At 43.5% G+C, this 16409-nt stretch overlaps 1 long non-coding RNA gene across 28 annotated transcripts; it reads left to right on the top strand.

The window, feature by feature from the left end:
* Positions 1-4016: 4016 nt before the first annotated feature.
* On the top strand, positions 4017-14063 carry LOC123061604 (uncharacterized). 28 transcript variants are annotated; one of them, XR_006429153.1, is made up of 13 exons: positions 4026-4474; positions 4611-4667; positions 5632-5795; positions 5928-6017; positions 6157-6302; positions 6460-6788; positions 6903-6997; positions 7772-7844; positions 8495-8791; positions 12652-12720; positions 13167-13238; positions 13316-13405; positions 13802-14063. It is a non-coding gene; the product is annotated as an uncharacterized lncRNA (long non-coding RNA). The 28 variants fall into 28 exon arrangements; XR_006429146.1 differs by having other exon boundaries at positions 4017-4474; positions 8495-12720; XR_006429155.1 differs by adding an exon at positions 7968-7997 and having other exon boundaries at positions 4017-4474; positions 8495-8578; positions 8703-13405.
* The last annotated feature ends 2346 nt before the right edge of the window (positions 14064-16409 follow it).

The raw sequence follows: 16409 nt of genomic DNA, 5'->3' as shown, positions 1-16409 counted from the left end.
ACGAGTTTATCTTTAATTTGAGCTTTGTTCCTTGTCTAGTTTGTCCGTCGGGATTCATGTTGTCTCCTTTGGGCAGTGATGTTATGATTTCTTGTCATGTGGCATTTTTTGTGTTATATGTTATAATCCGACACTTCAGATCAAAATGACGACAACTGCGCCTACGGGCCACGTGCATGAGGAGGTGGTTTTGAAATGGAGAAGATCAGAAGAGGGAGAGGCGAGACGGTGATTTTGGAATGGAGATGATGGAGAGGAGAGGAGGTGATTTTGCAATGGAGAAGAGGGAGAGGAGCGTGCAGCAGCGATTTAGGATTGGACGAGAGGGCCGACGCGCTGTGACTGGATCAAAATCAAAATCAATTTACCCTTCAATCAAGAAAGCGACCCCACATTAACTAGTCTCCCTTTTATTCTGGGTCATAATTGACCATGATTTTCGCACATAAAATATATGTTATACGTTGCAAAAATAATATAATTTGAAAGTACATTCAGATACGAGTCAAACGATACAATTTTTGGTGACATGCATTCACATTTTGCTTGTCAAATATAATACATGGTCAAACTTTGACCCAAAATAAGCAAAACAACAAAAAATACTTCCAAGACCAGCGCCGCTCTTCTCCTCTTAAACCACTGTCGCTCCTCTCCTGTTCCAATCTAAATGCAGCGCCGCTCCTCTCCTCTTCCATTTCAAAACCACCGCCCCTCCTCTCCTGTTCCAGTCCAAAACCAGCGTCGCTCCTCTCCCGTTCTAATCCAAAACCAGCACTGCTCCTCTCCTCTTCCATTCAAAAACCACCGCCGGCGAGTGAAGGTGCTATGGAGAAGTAGATCGATGGAGGAGTACGACCGATACGTGAGGATCGCAAACGGCGACCCTGTGAAGCTAGCTAGAATGTTGGAGATACAGTCTTGGTTTGACAACAAGGACCAACTAGCGGCGACGACGACATCCATGGCCAAATATCTGCAACAGAGCGAAAAGGTGGCGATACTCCCGGAGGGAGTCGTGCCGGAGTACATAGAGCTGCTCCTCTAGGCCATGGAGCAAACAGATTCACCGAATCCGATCGTGAGGGAGCGATGGTGGGAGTATTGATCCCAGATGGAGCAACCACCAGAGATTGAAGGATCGAGCATCTACAGGGTGCCGTTTGTGAGGGTGTCCTGCCAGAGTGAGCCGGTGGAGTCTTCATCGACCGAACCCAACTGCAAGAGGAGAAAAGCAGTTGGCCCGACGACGCTTCCCCGCCATCATCTCCCTCGCCGTTCACATCATCTCACGGGGCGGTTATCTGCCGCCGAGGAATAGGAGGGGGCTGCCCCCCCAGCCCAATAGTCGGGAAGGTTGTGAATTGTCAGGAGGAGCTTAGGGTTGTCAGCATTTGCAGGTTGTGAATTGTGTTTTGTGTTGTGTATTTTGAGAGTACTTTTAGATATGAATGTCTTTTGAATTTCAGATTTGCAGTATTGAGCATATGAAGTATTTTATGAATTCTAGAGATCTATTTTTAGCACTTAAAAAATGTAGTTTGATAGGAGTATAAAAGTGCAGACAATGTGATTATCAGAGAAGAAACTGCAAGTTGCAGTTTCAGATAAGAAACTGCAAGTTCAGTTTCAGATAAGAAACTGCAATTTTCAGAGGCAGATCATTTATATTAACACGGCCTTTTCAAATGGGGTTAACATCATGTTGGAAGTTTTATTCATGGTCGAAAATGGAACTACCGGCCAGTTAACATCATGCTGATCAACATTCATGCATAGCACATCTTCATATGATGCTCAGTCAAAATGCCGACACAATGTCGAGTGTGCGAAACACAGAGAAAACGAGGGACGAAGTTTTGGCAAGTGTTGTATGTGGTTTTGGGCTGCCCCATCTAGGCTTTCATTTTTAACATGCGCAACCCACGACCTCAGATGGGAGGTCCATAGGCCTGTTTGTATTTTCTTAGGGCCGTCATGTATCGACCGGCCTATGGACCTCCCATCCAAGGTTTTATTTTTGGCAGCCCAATTTATGTATTTTTTTGAAGAAAACACAGAGGTCTATTCTATTTTTCTATATAAGAATAGGAACGCCAGGTCCAACTTATGTTTTCCTTCTAACTATATTATATATATTTAAATTATTTTATATGTTATTATATATTATTTTTGTTGTCATCATATATTTAATAGATACTTACATATGTAAGAAAACAATATCCCACATCTTATTAACTTATAAAATAATTTCTTAACAAATAAAATCCTGGATTGTTTTGGCACGAAAATCCTAGTGATTGTGTACAAAAAGCTTGGTAAGATTTAAGGACGAATGTAATAATATCACTTATTATTTAAATATATTTATAACAAAATGCTTAGCCCTTTTTTATTTTTTGATAACATTGCTGGCCCAACCCAACATTATAATTAGAATCGGCCCACCAAAATCGTGTATTTCGAGAAAGTGCAAATGGCCTGTAATTTTTTAGGAAATAAAATAAATAGGCCGCATGTACGCTACATTATTTGTTCACGCAGGCCAACTAATGGTTGTAATTCAAAAAAAAGATCAAGTTGACTGTAAATTCTACCGCACAAAAAAAAAGACTGTAAATTCTGAAAAATGGGTTGAATACGTGCCACATTTTTGGAGGCTGAAATGTGGGCCAATAGGTCGAAGCCAACGCAAGTCGTTGTCAATTTAGTCAAAAAATGATTCTGACATGTTAGTCGTTGGATTTACATCCAACGACACTACACCACAACACCTAATTAGGGGCAGTTAACTGCCGGGAGAAATACCCAACCAAGGGCAAATGAACTGTCGGGAATTGAATAACTGTCGGTAGAAGTACTTATAGGCAGAGAAACCGCCGGGAGAAGTTAACAAAGAGGGCACCCAAACTGCCAGCAACGATGTCCACTTGGCAGGTCATCTTATCTGCCGGCCCAACTAAACCGCGGCCTGTTGTCTGCCGGGAGTATATGCTATGCATAACCAAAGTAGTTGGGCCATTTCTAAAAAAACAACTGGGCCAAGCGCGCTCGCGCGGGACAAAGGGCGCGCGAGATGGAAATATTCACAAGGGTTCCTTTGGTCATCGGCTTGAGCCCCACCAGTTCTTCCCCAAATCTTGCAAAACCTAACCCTCAACCCTGACCACGCCACCGCCGCCGCCGCCACCGCCGCCACCAACCACTCGACCGCAGCGCCGGCTTCCTCCCCAAACATAGTCGCCGCCGACCGCCTAGTCATCGCCGAGCACCCTTCACCGCCTCATCCCCATCCCCCGCGCACCCAGCGCCTGCTTCCTCCCGAGGAATGCCGCCGACCGCTCTCCATCCCCACCACAACAGCGACCTCCTCCACAGGTTTCCTCCCCCGAGCAGGCCTCCTCCTCCTCAAGCTTTATCCCCCGAGCAGGGCCTCCTCCTCCACGAGCATCCTTACCCGAGCACTAAGTTGGGCTGCCTCCTGGTTCCCTCACCCGAGCAGCGGACCTTCCTGTACGGCCCCTCTCCCAAGAAGCTCCACCTCCTCTACATCCTCCCCTAGGTGCAGCGCCGCCTCCTTGCTCACCAGAGCACTTGGCTGGTGAGATTTCAATCTTCGCAAACTTTTGTTCCTTTTTTCTTCTGAGCAGTAACTAGAACGACTTCAGAAAGTGTTTGAATTTGTATGTCACTATGTTCTGAAGATAACGACGAGCTTTGTCATCTGATAGCCCAAGTTTTGCTTATGGTGAAGAGATCTTCCATTGCAGCAAATGGATGCTCCAACTACGTAATAAATCAGTGAATCTCTACTCCTAAGGGAGCAGTTGGTAGTCTCGCTTCCAGGTTTTTTTAGTCCCACCTTCCACGGTTTATTTTGGTACCTCCTCCCACCTCTAACTAAGCCACCACAAACCGAAAAAACCTGCTCCTGAGTTCCGAACCCGCACCATTCCACGTGCGACCCTCAATAGACGTTCGAAGGAAAACCTGTGACAAAAACCTACGACGGTTAACCAGCGATAGAAAAACCGTGCGGCCGCACGTACCAGCGACGAGTCTCTACTCCTAATGGAGCAGCAGATCGGTCTCCATCGCCAACCAGACCTTCGCACGCCCGATCCAGCCCTACGCCCCCTCCACGGCCGATCCATCCCCGTGCCGCGGCCGATCCATGCCCTATGCCGCCGCCGATGCCTCCTCCTCCACCTCCATTCCCAAGCGAGGGCGCCCGCGGCCGCGGTCTTCTCCCCCAGCCACCATGGCTGCAGATCCACTCACGGCCGGTCGTCTAAGCTGCAAGCATGGATGGATGGATCCAGGAAGGTATCCTTCCTCCCTGGGTGGAGCGAGCTGCACATCCCATTCGGCCCTCTGTAGTCGGCCATCTCCGCCTCCTCCTCGCCGTCGCCGCCGCTGGGGATCGCGTCTTCACCAAGCGCAAGCTCCGCCCCATCCGACCGACCGCAAAGGGGTGAGTTTTCTTCATCCCAAAGCCTCCTGATTTGCTTACTGCACTCTTGCCATTCTGATGGAGACTAACCTCCTCTGGCCGAGCCCCAACTCTGCATCTCTCTCCCAATTACCCTCACCCCGTCACTTTGCTGCAGGTTGTCCATTGTAAATTTTCAAGGAGATTCAAATGTTCCTCTTCTGGATGATTGAAGGTAATACTTGGTCCAATTTTGCCACAAAAAATAATGTTAGCTTGTCATAGTTACACGTATATGCTTATGAGAATTTTCATGTTTGTTAGACTAAAAAAACTGTATTTTCTCCTTTTAGCCAGTGGTTAATTTAGCAGAGCATTAGCGTAGTATTGGTCTGATCAGCGAGATGATGATCACGAAATCCCGTTGATAATCAAATCAGCAAAGATAGTAGCAGTTTCCAGTGTAACTTGTTGTGTCCTCAAATCAACAAAGATAGTAGTAGTTTCCAGTAGACCTTTTCTACTTCAATAGGAGCTTCAGGCAGGGCATTGATGATTTGACGGTGATATTGGTTAACATATTGATTTGTTAATATTTTTTAAGTATAAAAGCTAAATGTAATCTGCACAAGAGCCAAACCTGCAGAAGGTTAGAGTGCGTGTAGCTGTTTCAGAACCTAGGGAAAACTAGCTTAATTGGTCTCTTTAATATTTAGTGAGTCTGTCCATGCACTTTTAGCTCTACTCACCACTAAAGATATCTACAACTTCCATGTTGAACGCATAGTTTAATTCAAACAGTAACATGGTCTAAGTCCGCATACAAGGTTACTGTACATAGAATCACATAAAGATTAATTTTTGGACTGTGAAACTAAATTGGACTGCTACTTTTAAACCGTACATCAAAATAGTGCAAATAGATAGTCTGTAGAAAGCATGGGACGTATCTCTCCTTTTTTTTGCGATTGATCTCCACATTATGTTTGGAGTCCAAGTCAAAATTATGCAGTTTTTGATAGAGGATTTGGAAAGACCGAATCTGTATAGTAGGTGGATTACCCAAAACAGTTGACTTCATCCAACCCAACCTCACATCACTGTGTAAAGTTTGTAGCACTTATTTTATATGCAGAGCACTTGTGAACTAGGATTTTGACCAAAAGATTTCGAGTGTTTTATGTGAGCTTGCATTGCAGGGATACTTGAAGCTAGGGCAATCCAAGTAAGATAGCTTCATCCTCAGGCAACAGGTTTATGTTATCTTATCATGGAGTCATTTTTAAGTTTGTGCCCAACGCCTTCATCCTTAGAATGGCTGCCCAGATGGCAAGCCACCGTACTCAGGCGACTGCCGCGCTAGGTATTCTCGACCACTGCTGCAGTTTTTCATTGCTGTGCTTATTCCATTTGCACCAACCTTGCTATTTAGTAATATGAGCGTCTATGTTTCTTCTACTACAATGACATGATAAGATTACCTTATCCCTTTCAGCAGGGTGCTCCAACTTTTGATGCTGGCGAAGCTTTTGGAATGATGGCTACATAATTTGTTAGTCTCCGTTGGAAGCTTAATTAAACTGAGGTAAATATGCTAGATTCTTTTGTCAAATAATAACATGACTGTCTATTTTGTTCTCAGGACCAATATCTGTGCCTATCAATGAAATTTTGAGAGTAGTTTTTGTTGCCTCTATGTAACCCTGATAGCAGCTTCTCTGAAGGTTCAGATGTGTGGCAAAGGATTTCAATTTTCCTGTTTACACAAAGGAAACTTGAGGAAGGTTCAGATTTCTCATGCTCGGTGCTGTGCTCTCAAGGTTACATAGACAAAAATGCCTCCTATTTACACAATGGCAACCCGACGAAGGTTCAGATTTCTCATGACTGGTTCAATGGGTATTTCATGCCTGTGCCATCTTAATTATTAGGAAAATGTAGTTTGTTTTATAGCTGATGATGCTCGATGCTTTTTACCTCAGTTTAGTAAATGCTCTGTTTTAGCTCATAAACTACATGGCAAACAGGATGACGGGGCGGGTCGGGAGGCGGGGAAAGCCGTCCATGGCGATCCTGGTGGCGTTGCTAATGGCGTTAGTGGCACTGCCTCTCCTCATGGTGCCCGACATGCTCTCTATGCCAGGCTCCAACGGCGTGGATCGCGGCGCCGCCCTGTCGCTCCCACGCCCGTGCTTCAGCAGATCCGTGTTTGAGTCGTGCATACCTTTAGCCGCCTCCCCTCCAATGTCCACGACTCTGATATACCGTGTTTGTTAGTCTTGACTGGTGTTTGTTCTCCGTATTGTTGTGCAGGAGGCTGGAGAACAGCAGGGAGAAAAGGGAGTCGTGGATGGAGGTTCTGTACTTCTGTTGTATCAACATCTTCTCCATGAGTCTTTTGCCCCCACTCTGTTTTTGGTTTGGGCCGAAACGTCATCGTCTTGATTCTTTACGTGGTTCATTGGCTCAGACTTGTCCTACATGGCCGAGCGAGATCGAGGCTAGCCGCCGGTAATGTTCTTCTCTCGTGCAAGTTCCGCACTGCATTGAAGCATCCAACACATGGTGAGACATCTTTTTAGCTTTTAAAAAACGTGCACCATCCTTTCTCATCCAATGTATTTTTCACCCCTGATTTCTGACCTCCTAATGGACATGAAGATTCATATGCTAGCTAGAACACAATATATATTTGAAAGCAATATTTTCTGATGTACTATCCGATGAAATTTTATTTTCGGAGACGTTCATTCATAATTTTGACGACCTCTTGATTCATGTCATTGGTAGTTATTTCAACAGAACAAAGATGTTTTTCAGCACTTTTCAGATAGGAAATATCCCTACGGAATATTTTGGACAATATACAACATGTTCTGTGGGCTTGAAGAAAATATATAACATGATATGTCACATACTTTATTGTTAAGTTACAAGAATAGTTGTGGACGCCATCCAATTTTACATAGATTTCTATTTGTTGTGCACTGATATTTTTGTAGTGTGATGATATAAAGAAGGAATGTACATTATAGGGTGTTTGCTACGTGCTACATATATCTTACTCAATAGCAGTTAGTCAGCTTATATTCCAGTAATGAGAAATGGCACAATCATCTCGTGCCATTTCGTGGGAGCAGTAGAAGTGACATCTATGCTATGGTCTGAAGTAGAATTGTAGAACACTAATTGTATGCTATGGTCTGAAGTAGAAGACATTAAGGCGGTTCAGCTATCATCCGAGCATTCAAATAGGCAATGTTCTGTCAGCTAGAACGCATCAAGTTTTTGGTTGATGTTCATACTTTTGCGTAATGTTCCTACTTTGGATGCGCACAGATGTAGCTACGTTACAGGTGGGACATCAGCCAAGTATGTTTCGAGGTGAGACATCCATCAAGTTTGTTTGGAGGTGAGACATCCAGCAATTTTGTTTGAAGCCTCTGCAGACCTTCTCACAGATGTTTGTTCATATATAAAATTGACTATTCCAAATAGTACACTGATAATTTTTCCAAACGAATCTTATTTGAAGAAAATAAGGGCCTTAGAAGAAAATAAAAAAGTAAGTTCCCCTTGCACCATTGCACGTATTTAGTAGATTAAATATGTTTTTTCCTAAAAAAAGATTTTTTATGAATATTTGTGTTTGCAAGCACTTGTTTGAAAGCCATTTACACTTACTTTTGGATGTACCTCCTATTTTTGAAGTGAAGGCCATTTACACTTACTTTTGGGTGTACCTCCTGTTTTGAACCCATTAACTTAGATTCTATTTTAATTTGTGGATATATATTCCTTAAACCAATTGTTCTTCGATATTCTGATGGTTATAAGAAAAATGTAAGTTCTTGTTTAGGATTTACATTGAGTAAAAGTCAACCTTGCTTAGCGTTTCAATTGAAGAATTTGTAACAAAATGCTCAACAGTAAGGAAAAGTGTGTTTCGTTTGTTGTGTGTATCTGATTTGATTAGCACCTGAAATCTTGTTGAACTGATAAGGTTGTACATTTTCCAAATTGTTTTTCGGAAGGGTAATTTCTTTTATTGCTCATGAACAGAAATTGTGCAGTCCAGCTCCTGCGTGCTGGTCACCGAGCTCCACTGTGTCCAGCTCATCCGACCATGTGCTCCACTACATCTAGGTCAGCCGATCTTGTGGCAGAGCTACACTGACGCAAGAGCAAATAGTTTTACAATTTCTTTGTTGTTCCTTTGTACTGGATAACTGTGCATTTTTAGAGGTGTGAAGATGTAATGCAATAACAGTAACTGGGCGTAGGCACATCCGTCTCGATAAGAATTATGGGAACGGACAAAGGCAAGGCATTCCAATGTAAGAAATGGATGAAGGCAAGGTATGTCATTCTAAAAAAGACAAGGCATACCAGGATGCTGCATTGCTTAATGTCCAGTTCTCTACGCTTTCCCTATAGCAACCTTTTTTAGATCTTATGAGTTGTGTTTTCCTAACAAAAAAATGTCCATATGGATTCACTGAAACAAGATTATATTATCAGCAATTCTGTTTGCATGTAATTAATTAGTGATAGCCTATGCCTCACACGACTGTTTTTCCAGTTCAGTTGTATCCTTCAATATGGGTGCAATGAAGTGTGGATAGACAAACACATTTCTTTTACTGTGATATCATTGACCTTGTTGATTTATATTTTCAAAACTGATAGGAATGAAATCCATATGAATCTTGTGATGCCAAAGCTCTAAGTGCTGATGATTTAAATTCCTATTAAAAAAATCCTTAAATAGAAAGTGGACCTTATAGCGGAGAATAATGTGTAAGCTACAGGTGGAGTCCATCTCAAGGGAAGTGAAACCGAAAACATAGACCACATTAGAGTCGAAGATAAGGTGAATGCAATCACAGATCCACATGAGAGTCAGATAAGATTGGTGAATGCAATCAGAACTGTCAAATGTGTGTTTTCCAATTTTTCATGTCGCATGATCTCTGCCCACTTTACTAGAAGAAGAGCCTTCCTACATGGTGAAGGTGGATAAGGAGCCATTCAACTTAGAGGAAGTGTCTCAATAATGTGTGTGTTACCAAGGTTGAATTGTCTACTCGCTCTCTTGGAGGTTATGTTCCTTCCCGTCTATTAAGCTGTTAGTATCCTTATCACCGTGTCTGGCTCCACTGAAAAGCTCACACCGCCATGCTTGAAGAACATAAATGGTGGTACATTATTCTGATATATTTTATGTGCCGCCATTGTGGTAGAGCCCGGCATGAATGGTGGGTCCAGTATATAAGCAGGTGGTACTAGCACTAAGATAGGAAGGTCATTTCCGCCCTTGTCCTTTGTTGATGGCCTGCCAAGGCGGCGTCGATTACTGGTTCAATTTGAACACGAGTTAGTGGATTTTATTATAAAAGTGAGGTTTAAGAGTGGGTGATGGTTATTTGGGTTGATATGTTCAGTTATGGCCGTCTGAGCGAAATAATTTCCATACCTTAGAAAATATGGCAAAGTGCATTTAATTAGAGATGTCATTGCAGCAAATTGCATGAGTGAGCGGTTCATATTTTTTCATTAAGTCATACATTTTTTTTGGTTAGGATGAAAGGGTATATGCATTGGGGGGTTGTTTCAAGAGTTAATAATGGACACGGTGGTGTATCAGTTGCATGCCAACAACTATATCATATTTTTGTTTCATCGTAATACACGACATTCATTTCTGTGTTACAACATGGCAATGGATCAGGAGACGTCGGATCCTCCTTCTTGGCTCAGGGGTGTCATGGGAGGCGCATGCCTCGCCCCCCTTGGTGGCGGTGGGATCGGCGTGAGCACGGGAAGGGAGGATTAGGGCAGAGAGTAGGGCGGTTGGTGGTGGACTCTTTATTAGCGGTCCGTGGGGAAGTACGGTGCGAAGGAGAGATGTGTCATTGCGATGGTGATGCGGGCGTCATCTACCTTTAAAGGAGAGTGCTCCAGTGAGAAATGTCCTGCTACAACAAGAAATCAAGCAGGAAGGGAGGGTCCTGCAGGAAAAGGGAAGGGTGCGTCATGGGGTGGAATTTTTTGTTGGGACTTTGGACCGCCTGTTTAAGATAACATGACAGATAGTACGGACAACCATATGTCTCCCCCATGGGCTGGATTTGGGGGTGGATGGACTGTCCAGATGGTTGGATTTTGGATAGCCCGTTAGGGGCTTGTTTGATGCTCAAACACGCCCGGATGTAAGAGAAATGAATTTCAACCTTGGAAACGGCCTTAATCGTTTATTTGATTTATTTATATGCACTATAGCTCGTATCATACATAAAGAAGCACTCGAAATAAAGCAAACACGGCTGAACTTAATCATTTGTTTGATTCATTTATACATATTGTAGCCCGTACCATACATACAGAAGCACTCGAAATAAAGCAAGCCGATTGGGATTTCCGATATATCTGAACAACAACGTTTATATCTGTATGGTATTCCAATGAGTATAGGCGGGTAACAAATTCGGAATACAAACATTTATTTTTGTCATCACTATATAATATAATATTAATTTTGGAAATTGCGGGGATGTGCCTCGCTATTTTGGTTTTCATTTTATGCTCTGGTGGAACAGTAAAGAACCGGTTAAGCCGCTTTGCGCGATGCGTATTGTCTGTTAAATGTTTGAAGACCTTGGATGTGAAGTACTCGTGCTAACTACATTTCTTTGCTTGTGTGGGATGAGTATGAATTGAGGAGCAGTTTTTATTATATTTTCTAAAACATGGTGCAAATGAAGCTAAAGAATCTTTTCCATTGGGCGAGAATTTCTTAAGCGCATCAAGTAGTAGATCTTAATAATTTGTAATGGATTTTTAATTGGATCATTGCTCTATATGTATACAACATCAATTTGCATTTTTGTTATCAATTATTGTAAGTGAAGTGGACTTCAATTATATCTATATGTATACATCATCAATTTGCATTTTTGTTATCAATTATTGTAAGTGAAGTGGACTTCAATTATTATGCAATTGTGTTTGTGCTATATTGTCTCTACATGTGAAATTTAATATGCATTAATTTTATATAACACCAGCAAAATATTTCAAAAGCCCGTAGCAACGCACGGGCAGTCTACTAGTCCCAGTAGGTGTACTACAAGCAAGCTTTCGGAAATTAAGTTTCAAGGTCGTGCTGCAAATATAGCTAGAGAACTTCTTTCTGTCTATTTTTCTGCACATGTAGACTGAAAGTGAAGTAACGCTTCTAGAGTTTAATAGTTTTAACTAGTGAATGTGTTAGTTTTATGAAAATAGATATATGGGGTTTGATCTGGAATTTTCTTCTGTAATTTTCTATTGCCAGTTTGCCACTGCTCCCAGTCATGTGATTCAGGAATTTAATTATCAGTAGTTGTCTATCATAGTAGAAATCCCTTCAAGTGTTGCAACCTTTATTATTGAATTGAAAAACATTTGCCTGATAATTTAATTTTCTAGAGTAAAATGAGAGCAATTGGGTTTTGTACTGTCGCCCCTACTGGAAATTGTATGGCATCATGACTTATTGAATTACCAGATCCCCTGTTCTTAAAACTGTTTTTATTTAGCTTAATGCTTAAGAACAAATTCAACCAAAGTTATGTTCACGGAGATGGTAAATATCTTAAGATGTGCCTGTGGTTCAGATTTTAGAAAATACCTACTCGCAGTGTCACATGCAAGTAATATGACCCTGGCAGTACAGTACCTTGTCATGCAGGGCCACGAGTAATATAAGACTATTGTTTTGTTGCTGATAATTAGAACGTTTGGATGCTCGTTGTTTAGGTTCTGCGTCCAGTTTGGTAGTAGTGCTGGTGTGTGTGGCTTAGTTACTGATGTTTTGAGGTACCCCTGGAGGGGGACGAACTTGAGATATGTGATGTTTTCAGTAATGGAAATTGGGAGATATGCTCCTAAGTAGATTAAAAAAAGAATTGGGTCATGGGGCTAGCTGACGACCATGCTCTTTTCTCCTATATGTAATTCTTACAAACTATTCCCTAATTTTCATTTGATGCTTTCACTAAAATAATATTTTGGATTGTTTGTTTTGTGATCAGTGTGCATCTTGTTTGTCCTCTCCACCAAGCAGCGTCGACTACTCCATACAAGCACATAAGCTTATGCCCTTATGAAGTTATGATTATATATTTACCAATGACTATTATGGTTGATAGCTTTAAAGTCTTTGCTTCTATATGCAGCTGAGAATGACTTATAAGTTCATGGCAAAAGCAGCAACATCAGTACGTAACCACAAGCAAGCTGAGGGGGTAATAATCTTGGTATTTAAGTCTTAGATTCAGTATTTTGCTTTTTGGATACATGAACATTGAAACTTGTTTAGCATTTCGTTTCTTATATGCTTCATGCCAATAAAACTGCAGTAAAATATGAGCCGAGATTTTGCTTGGCATGTGTATGTATGCATGCCCTGAATTTGCTTAGCATTTTTATGCATACAACTATTGGAAGCTTTTACATGTCCTGGAACTGAGCTTTTGCATGCCCTGTGTTTTCTGAAGCTGAGTCTTTTGTTATTGGCTAGTACTTGAAACAGAGTCGCAGGCCTCCTGCCATATAACCATTTATGAAGTGCATATGTGATGCCTTATCTTGTATTCCTACAAAGAGTCCAGTATTTTTTTCATGTGTAAAAAGTGGCTGACCTGGCATTACACTGTTAAGTGTTTTGTACGCATTATGAATCTTGTTGTAGATACACACTGAGCTGAAAATGTTGCTAGCAGAAATAGGTTTTCTGTTAGCTACGCATCTGGTTTAAAACATGGTATGACTACTTGCTTTGGAATAGTAACGCCTTGATATTATCTGATCCTATCTCATGCATATTTTAGTTATTTCCAGACAAAGCTTTAGGAACCGAGTTCACTACAACTCGAAGTCTTGTGCATGGAGGAGAATTGAGATATTTGCGCATTCTGTACTAGTCAAAAGGTATGTGTAGATATTCTGCTCATTCTAGTTCATGCTGCTACTTTATTAAGGTCTTCTTTTATGAGCCTCTACCTTGTGCAAATAATATGATTATTTAGCAGCCTAGTTTCATAGCTTTGAATCTCATGTGAATAAACTATATGTCTAGGTGTTTGCTGTTCTTTGCTTAACTAGATATCGAAGTATAGACAACAAGCTCATGTACAAGATGGAAATTATGATGGTTATTTAGTTTATTTCATTGGTTCTCAGCATATTAATTGATTGTAATGTTCTAGCTTTATTTAATAAGAAGATGTAAAAGAAACAACAAGTAATCTCCATTTTTTGTTCTACAATATAGATAGTTTACCAAGCTTATTAACTTATAGCACATCTACCATCTTGTCCTTTCAGGTTGGCATCCTGGTTGGAAGATCTTGTGTGCTACTCTCTACACGATGTTCCTTCTACATGATAGCACTTGACGTCTACATGATAGCACTTGAAGTCTACATGATGTTTCTTGTATTCATAGCTCAAACCATTTGTTTATCTTAGTTTGAACAAAAAATATTATTGTCTTACATGTAAATAATGTTTACTAATGTAGCTGGATGCTACTGAACACATGTACGAAAGTCAAAATACTAAGTGTTAGTCATTATGTGTTTGAGAACTGCCGTTGAATCTTGAGTGAATTCCTGTATGAATAGAAATCAAAAGAAATATAAATGCTACCAAATTCCTGTATGAATAGAAATCGAAAGCAACATATACACTACCAGGATCAGGAAAAGTGTCAGGGTAAGTAAAAAACAAGGGCAGACTATCTGCCAGGAATTGCATTACCGGCATATACTTCTATCTGCTGGGAAAACGAGGCTTCTTGGCAGTGTAACTGCCGGGAGATCTATTTCCCGGCAGCCGTTCTCGTGGCAGTTCTATCTGCCGGGAGAATGGCTGTCCCGACAGTTTATCTGCCCTCTTAGGGGACTTCTTCCGGCAGATTGCATGTTGTTACATCCGTGTTGTGGTGTAGTGCGACCGGCATCCATCTTCAATCTCTCGTCTTCTTCCTCCAGTGCCGCCGGGACCACCTCCGGCCTCCTGCTACTAGTAGCTCTGCTTAGCATGCTTCTCTATGAAGCGCTACTCCACCGTTGGCCAGGCCATCCCTCCACCCCTCCACACCTCCTGTTCTTCTCCACCGACTGCCGAACTACACCGCACTAGAACCAGTTAACCCTCGTACACCTCTCCGTCTGAGACTCTACTCCCGCGTCTTCCCATCTCCGGCTCATTGCTGTCCGGGGCCTCGCCCTCGTCCACCACCTTGGATGCGCTCGGCGCGGCGTGGTCAACGTGGTCAACAAACGACACCATCGGAAGTAGACTGTGCGTGGAGAGGCTGACAGCTGGGTCCACGGCCGCACACAAGGAAATGCCTCCTTATTACGCGCAAAATAATGATTCCTCCACCTGACATCTGGGACCCACCGGAAGGGCCTCTGTATTTCGCGGAAATAACGTGCCCCCCGCTGACATGTTGGACCCACCAGCTATCTTCGCACGCAAGGAAGTGCCTCCTTATTACGCACAAAAAATGAATATTCCCCCTGCCAGCTGGAACCCAGCATAGTGGGAGGCTGACTTGTGGGCCTACCAAGTTGACGGGGACGGAAGGCTTTGTCAACTTAGTCAATATGAACGATTCTAGCTCCTGTTACCGTACGATGTTCATCCAACGGCCGTAGTGCTTCTTCAACCTCTGGTCTTCTTGCTCCAGCCGCCCAAACTAGCGCCGATCATGCCGCGTGCTCCTGCCTCCCATGGCCGGCTGTGATGCCGCGGAGGCCTCATCGCCCCCACTACTCCCACCGCTGGCCAGGCCATCCCTCTACTCACCCACACCCCCTGTTATTCTGCGGTGACAGCAGCCTCACACCGCAGCCGAACCAGTGAACCCTCATACTCCTCTTCACGTGGGCATCCACTGCTGCGTCTTCCCCGGCTCTGAGTCGTCCCCTTCCTAGTCCTCGTCATCGTCCACCGCCGTGGTGCTCTCAGCGCGGCGTGGTCAACGTGGTCAAGGAACGACTTCCATCGGACGTGGACTGTACATGGAGAGGCCGACAGCTGGGTCCACGGCCGCAGCAAGGAAGTGCCTCCTTATTACGCGCAAAATAATGGTTCCTCCACCTGACAGCGGGGACCCACCGGATGGGCCACCGTATTTCATGAAAAAAACATTTCCCGCTGACTGCTGGGACCCACCAGCTACATCTTCGCACGCAAGGAAATGCGTCCGGGCAAAAAAAAACGATTCACCCCCCTGACTGCTGGGACCCACCAGCTATATCTTCGCATGCAAGGAAGTGCCTGACAGTCGGGACCCACCTGATCGAAGCGTACGTAGCGTTGTCATTCTGGTCGCGAACGTGTACGTACATATATACTGGTGGATGTAGAGGCGCGCACGTGTCGTAGTAGAGGCACGTACGTGTCGTAGTAGAGGCGCGCACATAGCATGTACACGTACGTACAGCGGCCAGGGTGCAAGAAAGAAAATACGGCCACATATGTGTACATATGGGTGGGGTCTCGAACGCCTACTCGCGCATACGTACGGCCAGGGCTCGTGTACATGGCTGGGTCGGAACAGAGAAACAACATCGTCGTCGTGTTCATGGGGAGGCTACGGAATGTGTCGTGTTCATGGGGAGGCAACGGAATGCGTCGTGTTCATGGGGAGGCAACATAATGCGTCGTGTCCATCGGGAGGCAACAAAACGCGATGGAGCCAACCGGCTGGGTCAGAATGGAATGCATGGTCGTGTTCATTGGGAGGGCTTGGATGGAACAGGCGATGGAAACGAGGCCTGGCGTACCGCAAAACAGAGAAATGGACCTCCTACGTTCGAAACGGGGTCTTGTTGATCGGGAGGGGTGTGGCGTACCACAAAACGGAGGAAACGGTCCTCCTACGATCGAATCGGGGGTCCTATTGATCGGGAGGGGTGTG

This window comes from Triticum aestivum, chromosome 3A, assembly GCF_018294505.1.
Source record: "Triticum aestivum cultivar Chinese Spring chromosome 3A, IWGSC CS RefSeq v2.1, whole genome shotgun sequence".
NCBI lineage: Eukaryota > Viridiplantae > Streptophyta > Magnoliopsida > Poales > Poaceae > Triticum > Triticum aestivum.
The sequence above is the reverse complement of the archived record's forward strand: the minus strand, read 5'-3'. Positions and strand labels throughout refer to the sequence as shown.